This window comes from Phallusia mammillata, chromosome 2 (genome assembly GCF_965637545.1).
Source record: "Phallusia mammillata chromosome 2, kaPhaMamm4.hap1.1, whole genome shotgun sequence".
NCBI lineage: Eukaryota > Metazoa > Chordata > Ascidiacea > Phlebobranchia > Ascidiidae > Phallusia > Phallusia mammillata.
The window spans coordinates 16,460,742-16,479,404 of record NC_137253.1 but is presented as its reverse complement, the minus strand read 5'-3'; the positions used below and the strand labels follow the sequence as shown (position 1 = coordinate 16,479,404).

Sequence of the window (18,663 nt, the reverse complement as noted above, 5' to 3'; positions counted from 1 at the left end):
TTGAATTGAATTTACAGCACATGGCCGGTTAGCTCAGTTGGTTAGAGCGTTGTGCTAATAACGCAAATGTCGCGGGTTCGATCCCCGTACTGGCCAGGTTATCGCCTCGATAGCTCAGTCGGGAGAGCGTCAGACTGAAGATCTGAAGGTCCCTGGTTCAATCCCGGGTCGAGGCAACACATCTTTTGCAACATTTTGTAATGTTGTTTTCTACATTTGTTGTTCTGTGTTGGTGAGAATCACAACGAGAAAGTACACTGAAAATGTTTACCGACAGATGCAAATTGACTTTACATTAAATCTGTCAGAAAATAGTCTCAGAGAACATTTTGAAAAAAGATTTCTACAACAGTACTTGCTTCTCTAGTAGTTTATTACTTCTCTAATTTGACTTCCGTCGCATTGCCTATTTTTCACCAAAACAAACCTGGTGTGATTCAGGTTTGAGAATACTTACATTTTTTGTTTATTAGGTGAATTTCAATTTCTGTCGGCTTCGAGGGTTGCGCGGTGTTGGAATCCCGACCAAAAGTGTTCATTGACACTTGACGAGGAGATTTGAATTCAATTTACTGACCATGGCCGGTTAGCTCAGTTGGTTAGAGCGTTGTGCTAATAACGCAAATGTCGCGGGTTCGATCCCCGTACTGGCCAGGTTATCGCCTCGATAGCTCAGTCGGGAGAGCGTCAGACTGAAGATCTGAAGGTCCCTGGTTCAATCCCGGGTCGAGGCAACACATCTTTTGCAACATTTTGTAATATTGTTTTCTACATTAGTTGTTCTGTGTTGGTGAGAATCACAACGAGAAAGTGCACTGAAAATGTTTACCGACAGATGCAAATTGACTTTACATTAAATCTGTCAGAAAATAGTCTCAGAGAACATTTTGAAAAAAGATTTCTACTACAGTAGGCTACTTGCTTCTCTAGTAGTTATTGCTTCTCTAATTTGACTTCCATCGCATTGCTTATTTTTCACCAAAACAAACCTGGTGTGATTCAGGTTTGAGAATACTTACATTGTTTGTTTATTAGCTGAATTTCAATTTCTGTCGGCTCCGAGGGTTGCGCGGTGTTGGAATCCCGACCAAAAGTGTTCATTGACACTTGACAAGGAGATTTGAATTGAATTTACAGCACATGGCCGGTTAGCTCAGTTGGTTAGAGCGTTGTGCTAATAACGCAAATGTCGCGGGTTCGATCCCCGTACTGGCCAGGTTATCGCCTTGATAGCTCAGTCGGGAGAGCGTCAGACTGAAGATCTGAAGGTCCCTGGTTCAATCCCGGGTCGAGGCAACACGTCTTTTGCAACATTTTGTAATGTTGTTTTCTACATTTGTTGTTCTGTGTTGGTGAGAATCACAACGAGAAAGTACACTAAAAATGTTTACCGACAGATGCAAATTGACTTTACATTAAATCTGTCAGAAAATAGTCTCAGAGAACATTTTGAAAAAAGATTTCTACTACAGTAGGCTACTTGCTTCTCTAGTAGTTATTGCTTCTCCAATTTGACTTCCATCGCATTGCTTATTTTTCACCAAAACAAACCTGGTGTGATTCAGGTTTGAGAATACTTACATTGTTTGTTTATTAGCTGAATTTAAATTTCTGTCGGCTCCGAGGGTTGCGCGGTGTTGGAATCCCGACCAAAAGTGTTCATTGACACTTGACAAGGAGATTTGAATTCAATTTACAGCACATGGCCGGTTAGCTCAGTTGGTTAGAGCGTTGTGCTAATAACGCAAATGTCGCGGGTTCGATCCCCGTACTGGCCAGGTTATCGCCTCGATAGCTCAGTCGGGAGAGCGTCAGACTGAAGATCTGAAGGTCCCTGGTTCAATCCCGGGTCGAGGCAACACATCTTTTGCAACATTTTGTAATATTGTTTTCTACATTAGTTGTTCTGTGTTGGTGAGAATCACAACGAGAAAGTACACTGAAAATGTTTACCGACAGATGCAAATTGACTTTACATTAAATCTGTCAGAAAATAGTCTCAGAGAACATTTTGAAAAAAGATTTCTACAACAGTACTTGCTTCTCTAGTAGTTTATTACTTCTCTAATTTGACTTCCGTCGCATTGCCTATTTTTCACCAAAACAAACCTGGTGTGATTCAGGTTTGAGAATACTTACATTTTTTGTTTATTAGCTGAATTTCAATTTCTGTCGGCTTCGAGGGTTGCGCGGTGTTGGAATCCCGACCAAAAGTGTTCATTGACACTTGACAAGGAGATTTGAATTCAATTTACTGCACATGGCCGGTTAGCTCAGTTGGTTAGAGCGTTGTGCTAATAACGCAAATGTCGCGGGTTCGATCCCCGTACTGGCCAGGTTATCGCCTCGATAGCTCAGTCGGGAGAGCGTCAGACTGAAGATCTGAAGGTCCCTGGTTCAATCCAGGGTCGAGGCAACACATCTTTTGCAACATTTTGTAATATTTTTTTCTACATTAGTTGTTCTGTGTTGGTGAGAATCACAACGAGAAAGTGCACTGAAAATGTTTACCGACAGATGCAAATTGACTTTACATTAAATCTGTCAGAAAATAGTCTCAGAGGACATTTTGAAAAAAGATTTCTACAACAGTACTTGCTTCTCTAGTAGTTTATTACTTCTCTAATTTGACTTCCGTCGCATTGCCTATTTTTCACCAAAACAAACCTGGTGTGATTCAGGTTTGAGAATACTTACATTGTTTGTTTATTAGCTGAATTTCAATTTCTGTCGGCTTCGAGGGTTGCGCGGTGTTGGAATCCCGACCAAAAGTGTTCATTGACACTTGACAAGGAGATTTGAATTCATTTTACAGCACATGGCCGGTTAGCTCAGTTGGTTAGAGCGTTGTGCTAATAACGCAAATGTCGCGGGTTCGATCCCCGTACTGGCCAGGTTATCGCCTCGATAGCTCAGTCGGGAGAGCGTCAGACTGTAGATCTGAAGGTCCCTGGTTCAATCCCGGGTCGAGGCAACACATCTTTTGCAACATTTTGTAATATTGTTTTCTACATTTGTTGTTCTGTGTTGGTGAGAATCACAACGAGAAAGTACACTGAAAATGTTTACCGACAGATGCAAATTGACTTTACATTAAATCTGTCAGAAAATAGTCTCAGAGAACATTTTGAAAAAAGATTTCTACAACAGTAGGCTACTTGCTTCTCTAGTAGTTATTACTTCTCTAATTTTACATCCATCGCATTGCCTATTTTTCACCAAAACAAACCTGGTGTGATTCAGGTTTGAGAATACTTACATTTTTTGTTTATTAGCTGAATTTCAATTTCTGTCGGCTTCGAGGGTTGCGCGGTGTTGGAATCCCGACCAAAAGTGTTCATTGACACTTAATGACAAGGAGATTTGAATTCAATTTACAGTACATGGCCGGTTAGCTCAGTTGGTTAGAGCGTTGTGCTAATAACGCAAATGTCGCGGGTTCGATCCCCGTACTGGCCAGGTTATCGCCTCGATAGCTCAGTCGGGAGAGCGTCAGACTGAAGATCTGAAGGTCCCTGGTTCAATCCAGGGTCGAGGCAACACATCTTTTGTAATATTTTTTTCTACATTAGTTGTTCTGTGTTGGTGAGAATCACAACGAGAAAGTGCACTGAAAATGTTTACCGACAGATGCAAATTGACTTTACATTAAATCTGTCAGAAAATAGTCTCAGAGAACATTTTGAAAAAAGATTTCTACTACAGTAGGCTACTTGCTTCTCTAGTAGTTATTGCTTCTCTAATTTGACTTCCATCGCATTGCTTATTTTTCACCAAAACAAACCTGGTGTGATTCAGGTTTGAGAATACTTACATTGTTTGTTTATTAGCTGAATTTAAATTTCTGTCGGCTCCGAGGGTTGCGCGGTGTTGGAATCCCGACCAAAAGTGTTCATTGACACTTGACAAGGAGATTTGAATTGAATTTACAGCACATGGCCGGTTAGCTCAGTTGGTTAGAGCGTTGTGCTAATAACGCAAATGTCGCGGGTTCGATCCCCGTACTGGCCAGGTTATCGCCTCGATAGCTCAGTCGGGAGAGCGTCAGACTGAAGATCTGAAGGTCCCTGGTTCAATCCCGGGTCGAGGCAACACATCTTTTGCAACATTTTGTAATATTTTTTTCTACATTAGTTGTTCTGTGTTGGTGAGAATCACAACGAGAAAGTACACTGAAAATGTTTACCGACAGATGCAAATTGACTTTACATTAAATCTGTCAGAAAATAGTCTCAGAGAACATTTTGAAAAAAGATTTCTACAACAGTACTTGCTTCTCTACTTCTCTAATTTGACTTCCGTCGCATTGCCTATTTTTCACCAAAACAAACCTGGTGTGATTCAGGTTTGAGAATACTTACATTTTTTGTTTATTAGCTGAATTTCAATTTCTGTCGGCTTCGAGGGTTGCGCGGTGTTGGAATCCCGACCAAAAGTGTTCATTGACACTTGACAAGGAGATTTGAATTCAATTTACTGCACATGGCCGGTTAGCTCAGTTGATTAGAGCGTTGTGCTAATAACGCAAATGTCGCGGGTTCGATCCCCGTACTGGCCAGGTTATCGCCTCGATAGCTCAGTCGGGAGAGCGTCAGACTGAAGATCTGAAGGTCCCTGGTTCAATCCAGGGTCGAGGCAACACATCTTTTGCAACATTTTGTAATATTTTTTTCTACATTAGTTGTTCTGTGTTGGTGAGAATCACAACGAGAAAGTGCACTGAAAATGTTTACCGACAGATGCAAATTGACTTTACATTAAATCTGTCAGAAAATAGTCTCAGAGGACATTTTGAAAAAAGATTTCTACAACAGTAGGCTACTTGCTTCTCTAGTAGTTTATTACTTCTCTAATTTGACTTCCGTCGCATTGCCTATTTTTCACCAAAACAAACCTGGTGTGATTCAGGTTTGAGAATACTTACATTGTTTGTTTATTAGCTGAATTTCAATTTCTGTCGGCTTCGAGGGTTGCGCGGTGTTGGAATCCCGACCAAAAGTGTTCATTGACACTTAATGACAAGGAGATTTGAATTCATTTTACAGCACATGGCCGGTTAGCTCAGTTGGTTAGAGCGTTGTGCTAATAACGCAAATGTCGCGGGTTCGATCCCCGTACTGGCCAGGTTATCGCCTCGATAGCTCAGTCGGGAGAGCGTCAGACTGAAGATCTGAAGGTCCCTGGTTCAATCCCGGGTCGAGGCAACACATCTTTTGCAACATTTTGTAATATTGTTTTCTACATTTGTTGTTCTGTGTTGGTGAGAATCACAACGAGAAAGTACACTGAAAATGTTTACCGACAGATGCAAATTGACTTTACATTAAATCTGTCAGAAAATAGTCTCAGAGAACATTTTGAAAAAAGATTTCTACAACAGTAGGCTACTTGCTTCTCTAGTAGTTATTACTTCTCTAATTTTACATCCATCGCATTGCCTATTTTTCACCAAAACAAACCTGGTGTGATTCAGGTTTGAGAATACTTACATTTTTTGTTTATTAGCTGAATTTCAATTTCTGTCGGCTTCGAGGGTTGCGCGGTGTTGGAATCCCGTCCAAAAGTGTTCATTGACACTTGACAAGGAGATTTGAATTCAATTTACTGCACATGGCCGGTTAGCTCAGTTGGTTAGAGCGTTGTGCTAATAACGCAAATGTCGCGGGTTCGATCCCCGTACTGGCCAGGTTATCGCCTCGATAGCTCAGTCGGGAGAGCGTCAGACTGAAGATCTGAAGGTCCATGATTCAATCCCGGGTCGAGGCAACACATTTTTTGCAACATTTTGTAATATTTTTTTCTACATTAGTTGTTCTGTGTTGGTGAGAATCACAACGAGAAAGTACACTAAAAACGTTTACCGACAGATGCAAATTGACTTTACATTAAATCTGTCAGAAAATAGTCTCAGAGGACATTTTGAAAAAAGATTTCTACAACAGTACTTGCTTCTCTAGTAGTTTATTACTTCTCTAATTTGACTTCCGTCGCATTGCCTATTTTTCACCAAAACAAACCTGGTGTGATTCAGGTTTGAGAATACTTACATTTTTTGTTTATTAGCTGAATTTCAATTTCTGTCGGCTTCGAGGGTTGCGCGGTGTTGGAATCCCGACCAAAAGTGTTCATTGACACTTAATGACAAGGAGGTTTGAATTCAATTTACAGTACATGGCCGGTTAGCTCAGTTGATTAGAGCGTTGTGCTAATAACGCAAATGTCGCGGGTTCGATCCCCGTACTGGCCAGGTTATCGCCTCGATAGCTCAGTCGGGAGAGCGTCAGACTGAAGATCTGAAGGTCCCTGGTTCAATCCCGGGTCGAGGCAACACATCTTTTGTAATATTTTTTTCTACATTAGTTGTTCTGTGTTGGTGAGAATCACAACGAGAAAGTGCACTGAAAATGTTTACCGACAGATGCAAATTGACTTTACATTAAATCTGTCAGAAAATAGTCTCAGAGAACATTTTGAAAAAAGATTTCTACTACAGTAGGCTACTTACTTCTCTAGTAGTTATTACTTCTCTAATTTGACTTCCATCGCATTGCCTATTTTTCACCAAAACAAACCTGGTGTGATTCAGGTTTGAGAATACTTACATTTTTTGTTTATTAGCTGAATTTAAATTTCTGTCGGCTTCGAGGGTTGCGCGGTGTTGGAATCCCGTCCAAAAGTGTTCATTGACACTTGACAAGGAGATTTGAATTCAATTTACTGCACATGGCCGGTTAGCTCAGTTGGTTAGAGCGTTGTGCTAATGACGCAAATGTCGCGGGTTCGATCGCCGTACTGGCCAGGTTATCGCCTCGATAGCTCAGTCGGGAGAGCGTCAGACTGAAGATCTGAAGGTCCATGATTCAATCCCGGGTCGAGGCAACACATTTTTTGCAACATTTTGTAATATTTTTTTCTACATTAGTTGTTCTGTGTTGGTGAGAATCACAACGAGAAAGTACACTAAAAACGTTTACCGACAGATGCAAATTGACTTTACATTAAATCTGTCAGAAAATAGTCTCAGAGGACATTTTGAAAAAAGATTTCTACAACAGTACTTGCTTCTCTAGTAGTTTATTACTTCTCTAATTTGACTTCCGTCGCATTGCCTATTTTTCACCAAAACAAACCTGGTGTGATTCAGGTTTGAGAATACTTACATTTTTTGTTTATTAGCTGAATTTCAATTTCTGTCGGCTTCGAGGGTTGCGCGGTGTTGGAATCCCGACCAAAAGTGTTCATTGACACTTAATGACAAGGAGATTTGAATTCAATTTACAGTACATGGCCGGTTAGCTCAGTTGATTAGAGCGTTGTGCTAATAGCGCAAATGTCGCGGGTTCGATCCCCGTACTGGCCAGGTTATCGCCTCGATAGCTCAGTCGGGAGAGCGTCAGACTGAAGATCTGAAGGTCCCTGGTTCAATCCCGGGTCGAGGCAACACATCTTTTGTAATATTGTTTTCTACATTTGTTGTTCTGTGTTGGTGAGAATCACAACGAGAAAGTACACTGAAAATGTTTACCGACAGATGCAAATTGACTTTACATTAAATCTGTCAGAAAATAGTCTCAGAGAACATTTTGAAAAAAGATTTCTACAACAGTAGGCTACTTGCTTCTCTAGTAGTTATTACTTCTCTAATTTTACATCCATCGCATTGCCTATTTTTCACCAAAACAAACCTGGTGTGATTCAGGTTTGAGAATACTTACATTTTTTGTTTATTAGCTGAATTTAAATTTCTGTCGGCTCCGAGGGTTGCGCGGTGTTGGAATCCCGACCAAAAGTGTTCATTGACACTTAATGACAAGGAGATTTGAATTCAATTTACAGTACATGGCCGGTTAGCTCAGTTGGTTAGAGCGTTGTGCTAATAACGCAAATGTCGCGGGTTCGATCCCCGTACTGGCCAGGTTATCGCCTCGATAGCTCAGTCGGGAGAGCGTCAGACTGAAGATCTGAAGGTCCCTGGTTCAATCCAGGGTCGAGGCAACACATCTTTTGTAATATTTTTTTCTACATTAGTTGTTCTGTGTTGGTGAGAATCACAACGAGAAAGTGCACTGAAAATGTTTACCGACAGATGCAAATTGACTTTACATTAAATCTGTCAGAAAATAGTCTCAGAGAACATTTTGAAAAAAGATTTCTACTACAGTAGGCTACTTGCTTCTCTAGTAGTTATTGCTTCTCTAATTTGACTTCCATCGCATTGCTTATTTTTCACCAAAACAAACCTGGTGTGATACAGGTTTGAGAATACTTACATTGTTTGTTTATTAGCTGAATTTAAATTTCTGTCGGCTCCGAGGGTTGCGCGGTGTTGGAATCCCGACCAAAAGTGTTCATTGACACTTGACAAGGAGATTTGAATTGAATTTACAGCACATGGCCGGTTAGCTCAGTTGGTTAGAGCGTTGTGCTAATAACGCAAATGTCGCGGGTTCGATCCCCGTACTGGCCAGGTTATCGCCTCGATAGCTCAGTCGGGAGAGCGTCAGACTGAAGATCTGAAGGTCCCTGGTTCAATCCCGGGTCGAGGCAACACATCTTTTGCAACATTTTGTAATATTTTTTTCTACATTAGTTGTTCTGTGTTGGTGAGAATCACAACGAGAAAGTACACTGAAAATGTTTACCGACAGATGCAAATTGACTTTACATTAAATCTGTCAGAAAATAGTCTCAGAGAACATTTTGAAAAAAGATTTCTACAACAGTACTTGCTTCTCTACTTCTCTAATTTGACTTCCGTCGCATTGCCTATTTTTCACCAAAACAAACCTGGTGTGATTCAGGTTTGAGAATACTTACATTTTTTGTTTATTAGCTGAATTTCAATTTCTGTCGGCTTCGAGGGTTGCGCGGTGTTGGAATCCCGACCAAAAGTGTTCATTGACACTTGACAAGGAGATTTGAATTCAATTTACTGCACATGGCCGGTTAGCTCAGTTGATTAGAGCGTTGTGCTAATAACGCAAATGTCGCGGGTTCGATCCCCGTACTGGCCAGGTTATCGCCTCGATAGCTCAGTCGGGAGAGCGTCAGACTGAAGATCTGAAGGTCCCTGGTTCAATCCAGGGTCGAGGCAACACATCTTTTGCAACATTTTGTAATATTTTTTTCTACATTAGTTGTTCTGTGTTGGTGAGAATCACAACGAGAAAGTGCACTGAAAATGTTTACCGACAGATGCAAATTGACTTTACATTAAATCTGTCAGAAAATAGTCTCAGAGGACATTTTGAAAAAAGATTTCTACAACAGTAGGCTACTTGCTTCTCTAGTAGTTTATTACTTCTCTAATTTGACTTCCGTCGCATTGCCTATTTTTCACCAAAACAAACCTGGTGTGATTCAGGTTTGAGAATACTTACATTGTTTGTTTATTAGCTGAATTTAAATTTCTGTCGGCTTCGAGGGTTGCGCGGTGTTGGAATCCCGACCAAAAGTGTTCATTGACACTTAATGACAAGGAGATTTGAATTCATTTTACAGCACATGGCCGGTTAGCTCAGTTGGTTAGAGCGTTGTGCTAATAACGCAAATGTCGCGGGTTCGATCCCCGTACTGGCCAGGTTATCGCCTCGATAGCTCAGTCGGGAGAGCGTCAGACTGAAGATCTGAAGGTCCCTGGTTCAATCCCGGGTCGAGGCAACACATCTTTTGTAATATTGTTTTCTACATTTGTTGTTCTGTGTTGGTGAGAATCACAACGAGAAAGTACACTGAAAATGTTTACCGACAGATGCAAATTGACTTTACATTAAATCTGTCAGAAAATAGTCTCAGAGAACATTTTGAAAAAAGATTTCTACAACAGTAGGCTACTTGCTTCTCTAGTAGTTATTACTTCTCTAATTTTACATCCATCGCATTGCCTATTTTTCACCAAAACAAACCTGGTGTGATTCAGGTTTGAGAATACTTACATTTTTTGTTTATTAGCTGAATTTCAATTTCTGTCGGCTTCGAGGGTTGCGCGGTGTTGGAATCCCGTCCAAAAGTGTTCATTGACACTTGACAAGGAGATTTGAATTCAATTTACTGCACATGGCCGGTTAGCTCAGTTGGTTAGAGCGTTGTGCTAATAACGCAAATGTCGCGGGTTCGATCGCCGTACTGGCCAGGTTATCGCCTCGATAGCTCAGTCGGGAGAGCGTCAGACTGAAGATCTGAAGGTCCATGATTCAATCCCGGGTCGAGGCAACACATTTTTTGCAACATTTTGTAATATTTTTTTCTACATTAGTTGTTCTGTGTTGGTGAGAATCACAACGAGAAAGTACACTAAAAACGTTTACCGACAGATGCAAATTGACTTTACATTAAATCTGTCAGAAAATAGTCTCAGAGGACATTTTGAAAAAAGATTTCTACAACAGTACTTGCTTCTCTAGTAGTTTATTACTTCTCTAATTTGACTTCCGTCGCATTGCCTATTTTTCACCAAAACAAACCTGGTGTGATTCAGGTTTGAGAATACTTACATTTTTTGTTTATTAGCTGAATTTCAATTTCTGTCGGCTTCGAGGGTTGCGCGGTGTTGGAATCCCGACCAAAAGTGTTCATTGACACTTAATGACAAGGAGGTTTGAATTCAATTTACAGTATATGGCCGGTTAGCTCAGTTGATTAGAGCGTTGTGCTAATAACGCAAATGTCGCGGGTTCGATCCCCGTACTGGCCAGGTTATCGCCTCGATAGCTCAGTCGGGAGAGCGTCAGACTGAAGATCTGAAGGTCCCTGGTTCAATCCCGGGTCGAGGCAACACATCTTTTGTAATATTTTTTTCTACATTAGTTGTTCTGTGTTGGTGAGAATCACAACGAGAAAGTGCACTGAAAATGTTTACCGACAGATGCAAATTGACTTTACATTAAATCTGTCAGAAAATAGTCTCAGAGAACATTTTGAAAAAAGATTTCTACTACAGTAGGCTACTTACTTCTCTAGTAGTTATTACTTCTCTAATTTGACTTCCATCGCATTGCCTATTTTTCACCAAAACAAACCTGGTGTGATTCAGGTTTGAGAATACTTACATTTTTTGTTTATTAGCTGAATTTAAATTTCTGTCGGCTTCGAGGGTTGCGCGGTGTTGGAATCCCGTCCAAAAGTGTTCATTGACACTTGACAAGGAGATTTGAATTCAATTTACTGCACATGGCCGGTTAGCTCAGTTGGTTAGAGCGTTGTGCTAATAACGCAAATGTCGCGGGTTCGATCGCCGTACTGGCCAGGTTATCGCCTCGATAGCTCAGTCGGGAGAGCGTCAGACTGAAGATCTGAAGGTCCATGATTCAATCCCGGGTCGAGGCAACACATTTTTTGCAACATTTTGTAATATTTTTTTCTACATTAGTTGTTCTGTGTTGGTGAGAATCACAACGAGAAAGTACACTAAAAACGTTTACCGACAGATGCAAATTGACTTTACATTAAATCTGTCAGAAAATAGTCTCAGAGGACATTTTGAAAAAAGATTTCTACAACAGTACTTGCTTCTCTAGTAGTTTATTACTTCTCTAATTTGACTTCCGTCGCATTGCCTATTTTTCACCAAAACAAACCTGGTGTGATTCAGGTTTGAGAATACTTACATTTTTTGTTTATTAGCTGAATTTCAATTTCTGTCGGCTTCGAGGGTTGCGCGGTGTTGGAATCCCGACCAAAAGTGTTCATTGACACTTAATGACAAGGAGATTTGAATTCAATTTACAGTACATGGCCGGTTAGCTCAGTTGATTAGAGCGTTGTGCTAATAACGCAAATGTCGCGGGTTCGATCCCCGTACTGGCCAGGTTATCGCCTCGATAGCTCAGTCGGGAGAGCGTCAGACTGAAGATCTGAAGGTCCCTGGTTCAATCCCGGGTCGAGGCAACACATCTTTTGTAATATTGTTTTCTACATTTGTTGTTCTGTGTTGGTGAGAATCACAACGAGAAAGTACACTGAAAATGTTTACCGACAGATGCAAATTGACTTTACATTAAATCTGTCAGAAAATAGTCTCAGAGAACATTTTGAAAAAAGATTTCTACAACAGTAGGCTACTTGCTTCTCTAGTAGTTATTACTTCTCTAATTTTACATCCATCGCATTGCCTATTTTTCACCAAAACAAACCTGGTGTGATTCAGGTTTGAGAATACTTACATTTTTTGTTTATTAGCTGAATTTCAATTTCTGTCGGCTTCGAGGGTTGCGCGGTGTTGGAATCCCGACCAAAAGTGTTCATTGACACTTAATGACAAGGAGATTTGAATTCAATTTACAGTACATGGCCGGTTAGCTCAGTTGGTTAGAGCGTTGTGCTAATAACGCAAATGTCGCGGGTTCGATCCCCGTACTGGCCAGGTTATCGCCTCGATAGCTCAGTCGGGAGAGCGTCAGACTGAAGATCTGAAGGTCCCTGGTTCAATCCAGGGTCGAGGCAACACATCTTTTGTAATATTTTTTTCTACATTAGTTGTTCTGTGTTGGTGAGAATCACAACGAGAAAGTGCACTGAAAATGTTTACCGACAGATGCAAATTGACTTTACATTAAATCTGTCAGAAAATAGTCTCAGAGAACATTTTGAAAAAAGATTTCTACTACAGTAGGCTACTTGCTTCTCTAGTAGTTATTGCTTCTCTAATTTGACTTCCATCGCATTGCTTATTTTTCACCAAAACAAACCTGGTGTGATTCAGGTTTGAGAATACTTACATTGTTTGTTTATTAGCTGAATTTAAATTTCTGTCGGCTCCGAGGGTTGCGCGGTGTTGGAATCCCGACCAAAAGTGTTCATTGACACTTGACAAGGAGATTTGAATTGAATTTACAGCACATGGCCGGTTAGCTCAGTTGGTTAGAGCGTTGTGCTAATAACGCAAATGTCGCGGGTTCGATCCCCGTACTGGCCAGGTTATCGCCTCGATAGCTCAGTCGGGAGAGCGTCAGACTGAAGATCTGAAGGTCCCTGGTTCAATCCCGGGTCGAGGCAACACATCTTTTGCAACATTTTGTAATATTTTTTTCTACATTTGTTGTTCTGTGTTGGTGAGAATCACAACGAGAAAGTACACTGAAAATGTTTACCGACAGATGCAAATTGACTTTACATTAAATCTGTCAGAAAATAGTCTCAGAGAACATTTTGAAAAAAGATTTCTACAACAGTACTTGCTTCTCTACTTCTCTAATTTGACTTCCGTCGCATTGCCTATTTTTCACCAAAACAAACCTGGTGTGATTCAGGTTTGAGAATACTTACATTTTTTGTTTATTAGCTGAATTTCAATTTCTGTCGGCTTCGAGGGTTGCGCGGTGTTGGAATCCCGACCAAAAGTGTTCATTGACACTTGACAAGGAGATTTGAATTCAATTTACTGCACATGGCCGGTTAGCTCAGTTGATTAGAGCGTTGTGCTAATAACGCAAATGTCGCGGGTTCGATCCCCGTACTGGCCAGGTTATCGCCTCGATAGCTCAGTCGGGAGAGCGTCAGACTGAAGATCTGAAGGTCCCTGGTTCAATCCAGGGTCGAGGCAACACATCTTTTGCAACATTTTGTAATATTTTTTTCTACATTAGTTGTTCTGTGTTGGTGAGAATCACAACGAGAAAGTGCACTGAAAATGTTTACCGACAGATGCAAATTGACTTTACATTAAATCTGTCAGAAAATAGTCTCAGAGGACATTTTGAAAAAAGATTTCTACAACAGTAGGCTACTTGCTTCTCTAGTAGTTTATTACTTCTCTAATTTGACTTCCGTCGCATTGCCTATTTTTCACCAAAACAAACCTGGTGTGATTCAGGTTTGAGAATACTTACATTGTTTGTTTATTAGCTGAATTTCAATTTCTGTCGGCTTCGAGGGTTGCGCGGTGTTGGAATCCCGACCAAAAGTGTTCATTGACACTTAATGACAAGGAGATTTGAATTCAATTTACAGCACATGGCCGGTTAGCTCAGTTGGTTAGAGCGTTGTGCTAATAACGCAAATGTCGCGGGTTCGATCCCCGTACTGGCCAGGTTATCGCCTCGATAGCTCAGTCGGGAGAGCGTCAGACTGAAGATCTGAAGGTCCCTGGTTCAATCCCGGGTCGAGGCAACACATCTTTTGCAACATTTTGTAATATTGTTTTCTACATTTGTTGTTCTGTGTTGGTGAGAATCACAACGAGAAAGTACACTGAAAATGTTTACCGACAGATGCAAATTGACTTTACATTAAATCTGTCAGAAAATAGTCTCAGAGAACATTTTGAAAAAAGATTTCTACAACAGTAGGCTACTTGCTTCTCTAGTAGTTATTACTTCTCTAATTTTACATCCATCGCATTGCCTATTTTTCACCAAAACAAACCTGGTGTGATTCAGGTTTGAGAATACTTACATTTTTTGTTTATTAGCTGAATTTAAATTTCTGTCGGCTTCGAGGGTTGCGCGGTGTTGGAATCCCGTCCAAAAGTGTTCATTGACACTTGACAAGGAGATTTGAATTCAATTTACTGCACATGGCCGGTTAGCTCAGTTGGTTAGAGCGTTGTGCTAATAACGCAAATGTCGCGGGTTCGATCGCCGTACTGGCCAGGTTATCGCCTCGATAGCTCAGTCGGGAGAGCGTCAGACTGAAGATCTGAAGGTCCATGATTCAATCCCGGGTCGAGGCAACACATTTTTTGCAACATTTTGTAATATTTTTTTCTACATTAGTTGTTCTGTGTTGGTGAGAATCACAACGAGAAAGTACACTAAAAACGTTTACCGACAGATGCAAATTGACTTTACATTAAATCTGTCAGAAAATAGTCTCAGAGGACATTTTGAAAAAAGATTTCTACAACAGTACTTGCTTCTCTAGTAGTTTATTACTTCTCTAATTTGACTTCCGTCGCATTGCCTATTTTTCACCAAAACAAACCTGGTGTGATTCAGGTTTGAGAATACTTACATTTTTTGTTTATTAGCTGAATTTCAATTTCTGTCGGCTTCGAGGGTTGCGCGGTGTTGGAATCCCGACCAAAAGTGTTCATTGACACTTAATGACAAGGAGGTTTGAATTCAATTTACAGTATATGGCCGGTTAGCTCAGTTGATTAGAGCGTTGTGCTAATAACGCAAATGTCGCGGGTTCGATCCCCGTACTGGCCAGGTTATCGCCTCGATAGCTCAGTCGGGAGAGCGTCAGACTGAAGATCTGAAGGTCCCTGGTTCAATCCCGGGTCGAGGCAACACATCTTTTGTAATATTTTTTTCTACATTAGTTGTTCTGTGTTGGTGAGAATCACAACGAGAAAGTGCACTGAAAATGTTTACCGACAGATGCAAATTGACTTTACATTAAATCTGTCAGAAAATAGTCTCAGAGAACATTTTGAAAAAAGATTTCTACTACAGTAGGCTACTTACTTCTCTAGTAGTTATTACTTCTCTAATTTGACTTCCATCGCATTGCCTATTTTTCACCAAAACAAACCTGGTGTGATTCAGGTTTGAGAATACTTACATTTTTTGTTTATTAGCTGAATTTAAATTTCTGTCGGCTTCGAGGGTTGCGCGGTGTTGGAATCCCGTCCAAAAGTGTTCATTGACACTTGACAAGGAGATTTGAATTCAATTTACTGCACATGGCCGGTTAGCTCAGTTGGTTAGAGCGTTGTGCTAATAACGCAAATGTCGCGGGTTCGATCGCCGTACTGGCCAGGTTATCGCCTCGATAGCTCAGTCGGGAGAGCGTCAGACTGAAGATCTGAAGGTCCATGATTCAATCCCGGGTCGAGGCAACACATTTTTTGCAACATTTTGTAATATTTTTTTCTACATTAGTTGTTCTGTGTTGGTGAGAATCACAACGAGAAAGTACACTAAAAACGTTTACCGACAGATGCAAATTGACTTTACATTAAATCTGTCAGAAAATAGTCTCAGAGGACATTTTGAAAAAAGATTTCTACAACAGTACTTGCTTCTCTAGTAGTTTATTACTTCTCTAATTTGACTTCCGTCGCATTGCCTATTTTTCACCAAAACAAACCTGGTGTGATTCAGGTTTGAGAATACTTACATTTTTTGTTTATTAGCTGAATTTCAATTTCTGTCGGCTTCGAGGGTTGCGCGGTGTTGGAATCCCGACCAAAAGTGTTCATTGACACTTAATGACAAGGAGATTTGAATTCAATTTACAGTACATGGCCGGTTAGCTCAGTTGATTAGAGCGTTGTGCTAATAACGCAAATGTCGCGGGTTCGATCCCCGTACTGGCCAGGTTATCGCCTCGATAGCTCAGTCGGGAGAGCGTCAGACTGAAGATCTGAAGCTCCCTGGTTCAATCCCGGGTCGAGGCAACACATCTTTTGCAACATTTTGTAATATTGTTTTCTACATTTGTTGTTCTGTGTTGGTGAGAATCACAACGAGAAAGTACACTGAAAATGTTTACCGACAGATGCAAATTGACTTTACATTAAATCTGTCAGAAAATAGTCTCAGAGAACATTTTGAAAAAAGATTTCTACAACAGTACTTGCTTCTCTAGTAGTTTATTACTTCTCTAATTTGACTTCCGTCGCATTGCCTATTTTTCACCAAAACAAACCTGGTGTGATTCAGGTTTGAGAATACTTACATTGTTTGTTTATTAGCTGAATTTCAATTTCTGTCGGCTCCGAGGGTTGCGCGGTGTTGGAATCCCGACCAAAAGTGTTCATTGACACTTGACAAGGAGATTTGAATTCAATTTACAGCACATGGCCGGTTAGCTCAGTTGGTTAGAGCGTTGTGCTAATAACGCAAATGTCGCGGGTTCGATCCCCGTACTGGCCAGGTTATCGCCTCGATAGCTCAGTCGGGAGAGCGTCAGACTGAAGATCTGAAGCTCCCTGGTTCAATCCCGGGTCGAGGCAACACATCTTTTGCAACATTTTGTAATATTTTTTTCTACATTTGTTGTTCTGTGTTGGTGAGAATCACAACGAGAAAGTACACTGAAAATGTTTACCGACAGATGCAAATTGACTTTACATTAAATCTGTCAGAAAATAGTCTCAGAGAACATTTTGAAAAAAGATTTCTACAACAGTAGGCTACTTGCTTCTCTAGTAGTTATTACTTCTCTAATTTTACATCCATCGCATTGCCTATTTTTCACCAAAACAAACCTGGTGTGATTCAGGTTTGAGAATACTTACATTTTTTGTTTATTAGCTGAATTTAAATTTCTGTCGGCTTCGAGGGTTGCGCGGTGTTGGAATCCCGTCCAAAAGTGTTCATTGACACTTGACAAGGAGATTTGAATTCAATTTACTGCACATGGCCGGTTAGCTCAGTTGGTTAGAGCGTTGTGCTAATAACGCAAATGTCGCGGGTTCGATCGCCGTACTGGCCAGGTTATCGCCTCGATAGCTCAGTCGGGAGAGCGTCAGACTGAAGATCTGAAGGTCCATGATTCAATCCCGGGTCGAGGCAACACATTTTTTGCAACATTTTGTAATATTTTTTTCTACATTAGTTGTTCTGTGTTGGTGAGAATCACAACGAGAAAGTACACTAAAAACGTTTACCGACAGATGCAAATTGACTTTACATTAAATCTGTCAGAAAATAGTCTCAGAGGACATTTTGAAAAAAGATTTCTACAACAGTACTTGCTTCTCTAGTAGTTTATTACTTCTCTAATTTGACTTCCGTCGCATTGCCTATTTTTCACCAAAACAAACCTGGTGTGATTCAGGTTTGAGAATACTTACATTTTTTGTTTATTAGCTGAATTTCAATTTCTGTCGGCTTCGAGGGTTGCGCGGTGTTGGAATCCCGACCAAAAGTGTTCATTGACACTTAATGACAAGGAGGTTTGAATTCAATTTACAGTACATGGCCGGTTAGCTCAGTTGATTAGAGCGTTGTGCTAATAACGCAAATGTCGCGGGTTCGATCCCCGTACTGGCCAGGTTATCGCCTCGATAGCTCAGTCGGGAGAGCGTCAGACTGAAGATCTGAAGGTCCCTGGTTCAATCCCGGGTCGAGGCAACACATCTTTTGTAATATTTTTTTCTACATTAGTTGTTCTGTGTTGGTGAGAATCACAACGAGAAAGTGCACTGAAAATGTTTACCGACAGATGCAAATTGACTTTACATTAAATCTGTCAGAAAATAGTCTCAGAGAACATTTTGAAAAAAGATTTCTACTACAGTAGGCTACTTACTTCTCTAGTAGTTATTACTTCTCTAATTTGACTTCCATCGCATTGCCTATTTTTCACCAAAACAAACCTGGTGTGATTCAGGTTTGAGAATACTTACATTTTTTGTTTATTAGCTGAATTTCAATTTCTGTCGGCTTCGAGGGTTGCGCGGTGTTGGAATCCCGTCCAAAAGTGTTCATTGACACTTGACAAGGAGATTTGAATTCAATTTACTGCACATGGCCGGTTAGCTCAGTTGGTTAGAGCGTTGTGCTAATAACGCAAATGTCGCGGGTTCGATCGCCGTACTGGCCAGGTTATCGCCTCGATAGCTCAGTCGGGAGAGCGTCAGACTGAAGATCTGAAGGTCCATGATTCAATCCCGGGTCGAGGCAACACATTTTTTGCAACATTTTGTAATATTTTTTTCTACATTAGTTGTTCTGTGTTGGTGAGAATCACAACGAGAAAGTACACTAAAAA

General features: G+C 40.7%; 45 non-coding genes across 45 annotated transcripts; all 45 read left to right on the top strand.

Moving 5' to 3' along the window:
- The first annotated feature begins 22 nt into the window (after positions 1 to 22).
- Positions 23 to 96, top strand: Trnai-aau (transfer RNA isoleucine (anticodon AAU)). Its single transcript has one exon. It is a non-coding gene; the product is annotated as a tRNA-Ile (tRNA).
- A 7-nt stretch (positions 97 to 103) lies between these two features.
- On the top strand, positions 104 to 176 carry Trnaf-gaa (transfer RNA phenylalanine (anticodon GAA)). Its single transcript has one exon. It is a non-coding gene; the product is annotated as a tRNA-Phe (tRNA).
- Positions 177 to 580: 404 nt separating this feature from the next.
- Trnai-aau (transfer RNA isoleucine (anticodon AAU)) lies at positions 581 to 654 on the top strand. The gene has a single exon. It is a non-coding gene; the product is annotated as a tRNA-Ile (tRNA).
- A 7-nt stretch (positions 655 to 661) lies between these two features.
- Trnaf-gaa (transfer RNA phenylalanine (anticodon GAA)) lies at positions 662 to 734 on the top strand. Its single transcript has one exon. It is a non-coding gene; the product is annotated as a tRNA-Phe (tRNA).
- A 408-nt stretch (positions 735 to 1,142) lies between these two features.
- On the top strand, positions 1,143 to 1,216 carry Trnai-aau (transfer RNA isoleucine (anticodon AAU)). The gene has a single exon. It is a non-coding gene; the product is annotated as a tRNA-Ile (tRNA).
- A 7-nt stretch (positions 1,217 to 1,223) lies between these two features.
- Positions 1,224 to 1,296, top strand: Trnaf-gaa (transfer RNA phenylalanine (anticodon GAA)). Its single transcript has one exon. It is a non-coding gene; the product is annotated as a tRNA-Phe (tRNA).
- A 408-nt stretch (positions 1,297 to 1,704) lies between these two features.
- Trnai-aau (transfer RNA isoleucine (anticodon AAU)) lies at positions 1,705 to 1,778 on the top strand. Its single transcript has one exon. It is a non-coding gene; the product is annotated as a tRNA-Ile (tRNA).
- A 7-nt stretch (positions 1,779 to 1,785) lies between these two features.
- Trnaf-gaa (transfer RNA phenylalanine (anticodon GAA)) lies at positions 1,786 to 1,858 on the top strand. Its single transcript has one exon. It is a non-coding gene; the product is annotated as a tRNA-Phe (tRNA).
- Positions 1,859 to 2,262: 404 nt separating this feature from the next.
- Trnai-aau (transfer RNA isoleucine (anticodon AAU)) lies at positions 2,263 to 2,336 on the top strand. Its single transcript has one exon. It is a non-coding gene; the product is annotated as a tRNA-Ile (tRNA).
- Positions 2,337 to 2,820: 484 nt separating this feature from the next.
- Trnai-aau (transfer RNA isoleucine (anticodon AAU)) lies at positions 2,821 to 2,894 on the top strand. The gene has a single exon. It is a non-coding gene; the product is annotated as a tRNA-Ile (tRNA).
- A 7-nt stretch (positions 2,895 to 2,901) lies between these two features.
- On the top strand, positions 2,902 to 2,974 carry Trnay-gua (transfer RNA tyrosine (anticodon GUA)). The gene has a single exon. It is a non-coding gene; the product is annotated as a tRNA-Tyr (tRNA).
- A 411-nt stretch (positions 2,975 to 3,385) lies between these two features.
- Trnai-aau (transfer RNA isoleucine (anticodon AAU)) lies at positions 3,386 to 3,459 on the top strand. The gene has a single exon. It is a non-coding gene; the product is annotated as a tRNA-Ile (tRNA).
- Positions 3,460 to 3,937: 478 nt separating this feature from the next.
- On the top strand, positions 3,938 to 4,011 carry Trnai-aau (transfer RNA isoleucine (anticodon AAU)). Its single transcript has one exon. It is a non-coding gene; the product is annotated as a tRNA-Ile (tRNA).
- A 7-nt stretch (positions 4,012 to 4,018) lies between these two features.
- On the top strand, positions 4,019 to 4,091 carry Trnaf-gaa (transfer RNA phenylalanine (anticodon GAA)). Its single transcript has one exon. It is a non-coding gene; the product is annotated as a tRNA-Phe (tRNA).
- A 393-nt stretch (positions 4,092 to 4,484) lies between these two features.
- Positions 4,485 to 4,558, top strand: Trnai-aau (transfer RNA isoleucine (anticodon AAU)). Its single transcript has one exon. It is a non-coding gene; the product is annotated as a tRNA-Ile (tRNA).
- A 492-nt stretch (positions 4,559 to 5,050) lies between these two features.
- On the top strand, positions 5,051 to 5,124 carry Trnai-aau (transfer RNA isoleucine (anticodon AAU)). The gene has a single exon. It is a non-coding gene; the product is annotated as a tRNA-Ile (tRNA).
- A 7-nt stretch (positions 5,125 to 5,131) lies between these two features.
- Positions 5,132 to 5,204, top strand: Trnaf-gaa (transfer RNA phenylalanine (anticodon GAA)). The gene has a single exon. It is a non-coding gene; the product is annotated as a tRNA-Phe (tRNA).
- Positions 5,205 to 5,612: 408 nt separating this feature from the next.
- Trnai-aau (transfer RNA isoleucine (anticodon AAU)) lies at positions 5,613 to 5,686 on the top strand. Its single transcript has one exon. It is a non-coding gene; the product is annotated as a tRNA-Ile (tRNA).
- A 487-nt stretch (positions 5,687 to 6,173) lies between these two features.
- Positions 6,174 to 6,247, top strand: Trnai-aau (transfer RNA isoleucine (anticodon AAU)). The gene has a single exon. It is a non-coding gene; the product is annotated as a tRNA-Ile (tRNA).
- Positions 6,248 to 6,254: 7 nt separating this feature from the next.
- On the top strand, positions 6,255 to 6,327 carry Trnaf-gaa (transfer RNA phenylalanine (anticodon GAA)). Its single transcript has one exon. It is a non-coding gene; the product is annotated as a tRNA-Phe (tRNA).
- A 1,040-nt stretch (positions 6,328 to 7,367) lies between these two features.
- Trnaf-gaa (transfer RNA phenylalanine (anticodon GAA)) lies at positions 7,368 to 7,440 on the top strand. Its single transcript has one exon. It is a non-coding gene; the product is annotated as a tRNA-Phe (tRNA).
- Positions 7,441 to 7,841: 401 nt separating this feature from the next.
- Trnai-aau (transfer RNA isoleucine (anticodon AAU)) lies at positions 7,842 to 7,915 on the top strand. Its single transcript has one exon. It is a non-coding gene; the product is annotated as a tRNA-Ile (tRNA).
- Positions 7,916 to 8,393: 478 nt separating this feature from the next.
- Trnai-aau (transfer RNA isoleucine (anticodon AAU)) lies at positions 8,394 to 8,467 on the top strand. The gene has a single exon. It is a non-coding gene; the product is annotated as a tRNA-Ile (tRNA).
- Positions 8,468 to 8,474: 7 nt separating this feature from the next.
- Trnaf-gaa (transfer RNA phenylalanine (anticodon GAA)) lies at positions 8,475 to 8,547 on the top strand. The gene has a single exon. It is a non-coding gene; the product is annotated as a tRNA-Phe (tRNA).
- Positions 8,548 to 8,940: 393 nt separating this feature from the next.
- On the top strand, positions 8,941 to 9,014 carry Trnai-aau (transfer RNA isoleucine (anticodon AAU)). Its single transcript has one exon. It is a non-coding gene; the product is annotated as a tRNA-Ile (tRNA).
- Positions 9,015 to 9,506: 492 nt separating this feature from the next.
- Positions 9,507 to 9,580, top strand: Trnai-aau (transfer RNA isoleucine (anticodon AAU)). The gene has a single exon. It is a non-coding gene; the product is annotated as a tRNA-Ile (tRNA).
- A 7-nt stretch (positions 9,581 to 9,587) lies between these two features.
- Positions 9,588 to 9,660, top strand: Trnaf-gaa (transfer RNA phenylalanine (anticodon GAA)). Its single transcript has one exon. It is a non-coding gene; the product is annotated as a tRNA-Phe (tRNA).
- Positions 9,661 to 10,619: 959 nt separating this feature from the next.
- Positions 10,620 to 10,693, top strand: Trnai-aau (transfer RNA isoleucine (anticodon AAU)). Its single transcript has one exon. It is a non-coding gene; the product is annotated as a tRNA-Ile (tRNA).
- A 7-nt stretch (positions 10,694 to 10,700) lies between these two features.
- On the top strand, positions 10,701 to 10,773 carry Trnaf-gaa (transfer RNA phenylalanine (anticodon GAA)). Its single transcript has one exon. It is a non-coding gene; the product is annotated as a tRNA-Phe (tRNA).
- Positions 10,774 to 11,732: 959 nt separating this feature from the next.
- Trnai-aau (transfer RNA isoleucine (anticodon AAU)) lies at positions 11,733 to 11,806 on the top strand. The gene has a single exon. It is a non-coding gene; the product is annotated as a tRNA-Ile (tRNA).
- Positions 11,807 to 11,813: 7 nt separating this feature from the next.
- Trnaf-gaa (transfer RNA phenylalanine (anticodon GAA)) lies at positions 11,814 to 11,886 on the top strand. Its single transcript has one exon. It is a non-coding gene; the product is annotated as a tRNA-Phe (tRNA).
- A 401-nt stretch (positions 11,887 to 12,287) lies between these two features.
- Trnai-aau (transfer RNA isoleucine (anticodon AAU)) lies at positions 12,288 to 12,361 on the top strand. Its single transcript has one exon. It is a non-coding gene; the product is annotated as a tRNA-Ile (tRNA).
- A 478-nt stretch (positions 12,362 to 12,839) lies between these two features.
- On the top strand, positions 12,840 to 12,913 carry Trnai-aau (transfer RNA isoleucine (anticodon AAU)). Its single transcript has one exon. It is a non-coding gene; the product is annotated as a tRNA-Ile (tRNA).
- A 7-nt stretch (positions 12,914 to 12,920) lies between these two features.
- Trnaf-gaa (transfer RNA phenylalanine (anticodon GAA)) lies at positions 12,921 to 12,993 on the top strand. Its single transcript has one exon. It is a non-coding gene; the product is annotated as a tRNA-Phe (tRNA).
- Positions 12,994 to 13,386: 393 nt separating this feature from the next.
- On the top strand, positions 13,387 to 13,460 carry Trnai-aau (transfer RNA isoleucine (anticodon AAU)). The gene has a single exon. It is a non-coding gene; the product is annotated as a tRNA-Ile (tRNA).
- A 492-nt stretch (positions 13,461 to 13,952) lies between these two features.
- Positions 13,953 to 14,026, top strand: Trnai-aau (transfer RNA isoleucine (anticodon AAU)). Its single transcript has one exon. It is a non-coding gene; the product is annotated as a tRNA-Ile (tRNA).
- Positions 14,027 to 14,033: 7 nt separating this feature from the next.
- Trnaf-gaa (transfer RNA phenylalanine (anticodon GAA)) lies at positions 14,034 to 14,106 on the top strand. The gene has a single exon. It is a non-coding gene; the product is annotated as a tRNA-Phe (tRNA).
- Positions 14,107 to 15,075: 969 nt separating this feature from the next.
- Positions 15,076 to 15,149, top strand: Trnai-aau (transfer RNA isoleucine (anticodon AAU)). The gene has a single exon. It is a non-coding gene; the product is annotated as a tRNA-Ile (tRNA).
- A 7-nt stretch (positions 15,150 to 15,156) lies between these two features.
- Positions 15,157 to 15,229, top strand: Trnaf-gaa (transfer RNA phenylalanine (anticodon GAA)). The gene has a single exon. It is a non-coding gene; the product is annotated as a tRNA-Phe (tRNA).
- A 959-nt stretch (positions 15,230 to 16,188) lies between these two features.
- Trnai-aau (transfer RNA isoleucine (anticodon AAU)) lies at positions 16,189 to 16,262 on the top strand. Its single transcript has one exon. It is a non-coding gene; the product is annotated as a tRNA-Ile (tRNA).
- Positions 16,263 to 16,269: 7 nt separating this feature from the next.
- On the top strand, positions 16,270 to 16,342 carry Trnaf-gaa (transfer RNA phenylalanine (anticodon GAA)). The gene has a single exon. It is a non-coding gene; the product is annotated as a tRNA-Phe (tRNA).
- A 404-nt stretch (positions 16,343 to 16,746) lies between these two features.
- Positions 16,747 to 16,820, top strand: Trnai-aau (transfer RNA isoleucine (anticodon AAU)). Its single transcript has one exon. It is a non-coding gene; the product is annotated as a tRNA-Ile (tRNA).
- A 7-nt stretch (positions 16,821 to 16,827) lies between these two features.
- Trnaf-gaa (transfer RNA phenylalanine (anticodon GAA)) lies at positions 16,828 to 16,900 on the top strand. Its single transcript has one exon. It is a non-coding gene; the product is annotated as a tRNA-Phe (tRNA).
- A 969-nt stretch (positions 16,901 to 17,869) lies between these two features.
- Trnai-aau (transfer RNA isoleucine (anticodon AAU)) lies at positions 17,870 to 17,943 on the top strand. Its single transcript has one exon. It is a non-coding gene; the product is annotated as a tRNA-Ile (tRNA).
- Positions 17,944 to 17,950: 7 nt separating this feature from the next.
- On the top strand, positions 17,951 to 18,023 carry Trnaf-gaa (transfer RNA phenylalanine (anticodon GAA)). Its single transcript has one exon. It is a non-coding gene; the product is annotated as a tRNA-Phe (tRNA).
- Positions 18,024 to 18,663: the final 640 nt, after the last annotated feature.